Source organism: Aulonocara stuartgranti (genome assembly GCF_965226115.1).
Source record: "Aulonocara stuartgranti genome assembly, chromosome: 12".
In the NCBI taxonomy this organism is placed as follows: Eukaryota; Metazoa; Chordata; class Actinopteri; order Cichliformes; family Cichlidae; genus Aulonocara; species Aulonocara stuartgranti.
This window is the reverse complement of record NC_138948.1, coordinates 38,545,548-38,551,600: the sequence shown is the minus strand read 5'-3', so window position 1 is coordinate 38,551,600 and position 6,053 is coordinate 38,545,548.

Genomic DNA, 6,053 nt, shown 5'->3' with positions numbered 1-6,053 from the left:
AAATGATGTCTTCTCTGTGCAGTAAATGAGTGGTGAAATAAAAAAATGTCTTATAGGCTTTTACAAGTCAAGAAGTGCAAAAAAATAATTCAAAAACCTCTAGAATTAAATAACGTTACAGTAATAATACCTCCTTTGTATAAGAAAAATGACCAGTGAGGTACCAGTGAGGTATTGTGCAATGGTTTCTGCTGTCTCATTTCGCGTTTCTACCCTCAATTAATTTTTTTTGCATGCCACCATTCTTCCAGTCAAAGTACGATTGGGAATATTTTCTCTGTTCCTGGTTACTGAAGTCTGAGAAATGCCACAGTACTGGATTTTATGAAGAGCCAAAGAGTGACTTCAACTGAATGTAGCACTATGACACCATTGACAATAGCTTCAGTCTTTGTTAAAGTCTGGAAATGCTTCTTTTTTTAGCAACACACTAGTGCAATCCATGGATCTGTAGCTATTGTGACGCTTCATAGTATGAAATGCACCTTCTGCTGCAGATGCAACATCCTCGTTTTCCCAGGTGTAACAAAGAACTCCGTCAACTTACTAGATGAATTTTCGCCTCGCACAGCCTTTATATGCAGGGTGCACGTAAGTGGTCCGCAGGTGCGCATTGGTGTTTCCTTCAGGATCAAAATGATATCAAACTTGATTCTGATGATGACAGAGGGGTTAAACTGATTCAAATGACTCTTTTCTCCAACTCACATCAACTGTTTTATTTTGAAACTCTGAGTGTGTTGAAGCTGTTTCCTGGTGCAGAACCCTGAACAATTAGAAAAAGCACAATAAAAACACTTCATGTCATCTGTGTTCATGAACCTGACATCATGCAGTTCATCTTCTCACCAGCAGAGGGCCACAAACCACCATCAATGAAGAGTCCAAGGAGATGTAGTGACATCAGAGCTGTGTGTATTGATCTGATCAATATGGAAGTTCATGTTTCTTTAATTGGGTCAGTTTTTAAAAGCAGCTGTTTTTATAAAGAGACAGAAACATGAGAGATGCTGAATGTCTTTAATATTTGATACACTGAGTTATAGATTTTGTCCAGAACAGCAGCCTTTAGACTGCAGACGGCGCAGAGGCTGCTGTGTGGCTGTGGTCACAGCTGGATGGCTTCTGCTCAGGTGCTGCTTAGGAGAGCGGGCCGGCTTGGTTTGGATAAACTCCTCTTTCTTCTGAAGTTGGATCAGGTGGATCTGTCTGGACTTGTGCCATTTTACAGCTCGGTGGTGAACACCTGGCGGGCGCTGAAGGTCGCTCGTGCTCCTGACCCCAGACCTGGGATGTGGCTTTTCGAGGAGCCGCTGTTTTTTAATGACTTCATTCCCAGCACTGTGTTTTCTTCTGCTACAATATGGACCAAGTTTGTGGAGGCTGGCGTTGTCAAACTGGGTCATCTTACAAGGATGTCTCTGGGTGCACTTGGTGGTGTCACAGGCATTAAGTCCTACAGAGTGTTACAATCATTGTCAGCATCAACCAACCACTAGAGGAAGGTAGAGTGCTGCAAGCACCAACAGCAGTAGCAGCACAAACAGAGTTAAATTGACCTGCAGGCCAAAATATATGCATGCTAACCATGTACAGTGGTCGTCTCTGTCATTTCTACTACCTTATGATTAAAGACATCAGTGTGAACGCATATATATATATGTGCCCTACTCTAGGAATAATTATTAACAGGTCAACCAAACCCATCACTGTGGTTGAACTGCTGCATAAGAGACTTTGCGCTGCCCTTGGTGTAAAGCATTGATGCAGCTGCTCGGCCACTGAAACTGATTCCATTGCTGTTCTTGAGCTCATCTGAAGGCCACGTCAAGTTCAGAGGTCTGTAGGAATTGACTTTGCAGAAAGTCGGCGACTTCTGATCCTGCTCTATGACTTTACATCTCCCACCACTGTGGCTGAGTTGCTGTCATTCCCAAACACTTCCACTTTCTTATAGTTTCACTAACAGTTGACTCGGGAATATTTAGTAGGATACTTCATGAATGGGTTTTTTCCATAGGTGGTATTGTGTCGCGGCACAGCGCTGGAGTTCTGTGAGCCATTCTTTCACACAGGTAGAAGCAGGCTGCATGCGCAGGTGCCTGATTTTAGACACCTGTGGACATGGAAGTGATTGGAACATAATTCAGTGGTTTGGAATGGTAAGTGAATACTTATGTGCAATATATACACATGCAGCACAGATAATTATGCCATGAAATAAGGGAAAATGTGGCATATGGTGCTCCTTTCAGCGCATTTGACTGAGAAATAGTTAATAAAGTGCAGTGATGCACCGAGACAATGACGAGATGAACTCCAGCCCTGTTTGAGATGTGTTATTACACAGACGTGGAAAACAACAAAGACTCTGTGTGTAGATGCCAACATATGTCTGCATTCAAGCGGCTGGCCTACATTAAGGCCACTCTGTCCATATAGACGCCACACATCTCGGCCCCAGTGTTGGAGCACGTATCCTCCAAAGGTCCCACGTGTCTGTAACTATAAGTGACTTTATGGACCAAGAAGGTAAAGAAACCAGGAGCCGAGTTTAAGTGTAATTATGTGTGTGTGTGTGTGTGTGTGTGTGTGTGTGTGTGTGTGTCTGTGTGTGTGTGTGTGTGTGTGTGTGTCTGTGTGTGTGTGTGTGTGTGTGTGTGTGTGTGTCTGTGTGTGTGTGTGTGTGTGTGTGTCTGTGTGTGTGTGTGTGTGTGTGTGTCTGTGTGTGTGTGTGTGTGTGCATAAGAAAAACCTAACAGAGCTGTCAAGCTTTAGAAAGTTTTGCAGCAAATGTTTTTGTGACTTTTTGTGTTTTGTTTTTCATGTTTCTTTCTTTATTCAGTAAAATTATAAAACTGTTCAAAAGGATTATAAAATAAACACATCTTTCCAGTTGAATGAGATACACCCAAACAAATCACAAATTAACAATTAATTTAATCCAACTTTATATTCATTGTTTAATGCTTCTCAGAATGGACTTCAGTTGTGCACCTATTCTGTGAAATACACTGTCAGGTATCATAAGTAAGCTGCGGAGTCATCCTTCCACCATCCTGGGGCCTTTGAACCACGATGCCTGGCTGAAGGAAGCCGTCAATCTTCAGAATCCCTCTCAGAACAATTACTGAGACCTTTAAAGAGGTGCGGCTAACGATGCAATGATACAACATGCTGTCTGGATAGCAGCTGAAATAGTAGAAAAGATGTTTCTGATGATGTGTATTAGTAATCTGACACTTACAGAACCTGCAATGTCTGATAATTATGTGTGTAAAACACTTTGGTTCACTAACTTACACAGTTGAGTTCTGTTAATGTTATTTTACATTTATAATTTGTTGCAGATGTTCATGTTTTTCACGGTTAGTATTGAGTTAGTCTTCTTATGTCTCTGAGTTTATTATTTCTGCTTTGTGGTCTCCTGTCTATTAGGTCCCTTTGTGCGTTTGTCTTCGTCTACGCGTCCTCGATCAGTCTCTGTGTGTATGTCTCGATTCCTCGTTCTCTGGGTCCGTCCTGTCCTTGTGTTTCGTCCTTTGTCTCCCCACTCTGCCATGTGCTTCCATGTTTGTCCCCTGTTCTGTTGTTAAGCTTACGTGTCCTTGACATCACTTCCTCTGCGTCTCCAGGTTTTTCTTCTTTTCCATTGCGCACATTGGCCTATGAAAATACAGTGGGGCAAAAAAGTATTTAGTCAGCCACCGATTGTGCAAGTTCCCCCACCTAAAATGATGACAGAGGTCAGTAATTTGCACCAGAGGTACACTTCAACTGTGAGAGACAGAATGTGGAAAAAAAATCCATGAATCCACATGGTAGGATTTGTAAAGAATTTATTCGTAAATCAGGGTGGAAAATAAGTATTTGGTCACTTCAAACAAGGAAAATCTCTGGCTCTCACAGACCTGTAACGTCTTCTGTAAGAAGCTTTTCTGTCCCCCACTCGTTACCTGTATGAATGGCACCTGTTTGAACTCAATACTCAATACTTTGTAACATAACCTTTGTTGGCAATAACAGAGGTCAAACGTTTACTATAGGTCTTTACCAGGTTTGCACACACAGTAGCTGGTATTTTGGCCCATTCCTCCATGCAGATCTTCTCGAGAGCAGTGATGTTTTGGGGCTGTCGCCGAGCAACACGGACTTTCAACTCCCACCACAGATTTTCTATGGGGTTGAGGTCTGGAGACTGGCTAGGCCACTCCAGGACTTTCAAATGCTTCTTACGGAGCCACTCCTTTGTTGCCCGGGCGGTGTGTTTTGGATCATTGTCATGTTGGGAGACCCAGCCTCGTTTCATCTTCAAAGTTCTCACTGATGGAAGGAGGTTTTGGCTCAAAATCTCACGATACATGGCCCCATTCATTCTGTCCTTAACACGGATCAGTCGTCCTGTCCCCTTGGCAGAAAAACAGCCCCATAGCATGATGTTTCCACCCCCATGCTTCACAGTAGGTATGGTGTTCTTGGGATGCAACTCAGTATTCTTCTTCCTCCAAACACGACGAGTTGAGTTTATACCAAAAAGTTCTACTTTGGTTTCATCTGACCACATGACATTCTCCCAATCCTCTGCTGTATCATCCATGTGCTCTCTGGCAAACTTCAGACGGGCCTGGACATGCACTGGCTTCAGCAGCGGAACACGTCTGGCACTGCGGGATTTGATTCCCTGCCGTTGTAGTGTGTTACTGATGGTGACCTTTGTTACTTTGGTCCCAGCTCTCTGCAGGTCATTCACCAGGTCCCCCCGTGTGGTTCTGGGATCTTTGCTCACCGTTCTCATGATCATTTTGACCCCACGGGATGAGATCTTTCGTGGAGCCCCAGATGGAGGGAGATTATCAGTGGTCTTGTATGTCTTCCATTTTCTGATGATTGCTCCCACAGTTGATTTTTTCACACCAAGCTGCTTGCCTATTGTAGATTCACTCTTCCCAGTCTGGTGCAGGTCTACAATACTTTTCCTGGTGTCCTTCCAAAGCTCTTTGGTCTTGGCCATGGCGGAGTTTGGAGTCTGACTGTTTGAGGCTGTGGACAGGTGTCTTTTATACAGATGATGAGTTCAAACAGGTGCCATTCATACAGGTAACGAGTGGGGGACAGAAAAGCTTCTTACAGAAGACGTTACAGGTCTGTGAGAGCCAGAGATTTTCCTTGTTTGAGGTGACCAAATACTTATTTTCCACCCTGATTTACGAATAAATTCTTTACAAATCCTACCATGTGGATTCATGGATTTTTTTTTCACATTCTGTCTCTCACAGTTGAAGTGTACCTCTGGTGCAAATTACTGACCTCTGTCATCATTTTAAGTGGGGGAACTTGCACAATCGGTGGCTGACTAAATACTTTTTTGCCCCACTGTATACCACACCATGCACATCATAACATGTTGTGTTATGATGTGTTATGATGTGCATGTAGTAATCTGTTTGGATGTGCTCAGGAAAAGAACGATTATTTTCTTGCACAAAATAGCCCTGATGGCATCAGCTGACCCCCACACAGCCTCATTCACGAATTTAATTCAATTCAATTTTATTTATACAGCACCAAATCACAACAAGTTGCCTCAAGGTGCTTTATATTGTAAGGTAGACCCTACAATAATACATGCAGAGAAAAACCCAACAATCATATGACCCCCTATGAGCAGCACTTTGGCGACAGTGGGAAGGAAAAACTCCCTTTTAACAGGAAGAAACCTCCAGCAGAACCAGGCTCAGGGAGGGGCGGGGCCATCTGCTGTCATTGGTTGGAGTGAGAGAAGGAAGACAGGATAAAGACATGCTGTGGAAGAGAGACAGAGATTAATAACAGATATGATTCAATGCAGAGAGGTCTGTTAACACATAGTGAGTGTCAGGGGTTGCAGTGTGGATGAGGGAAGGAGGACCCAAACGTTGGACTCACGGGTAGGTGAAGGTTGGTGTTTAATGCAGACGGAGTGAACAAAAAGAACAGAAGCAGGAAATGGCTGAGCTGATCATAATGAACTAATGATAAATGGGAAGAGAACTAGAACATAATGCACACAGAGT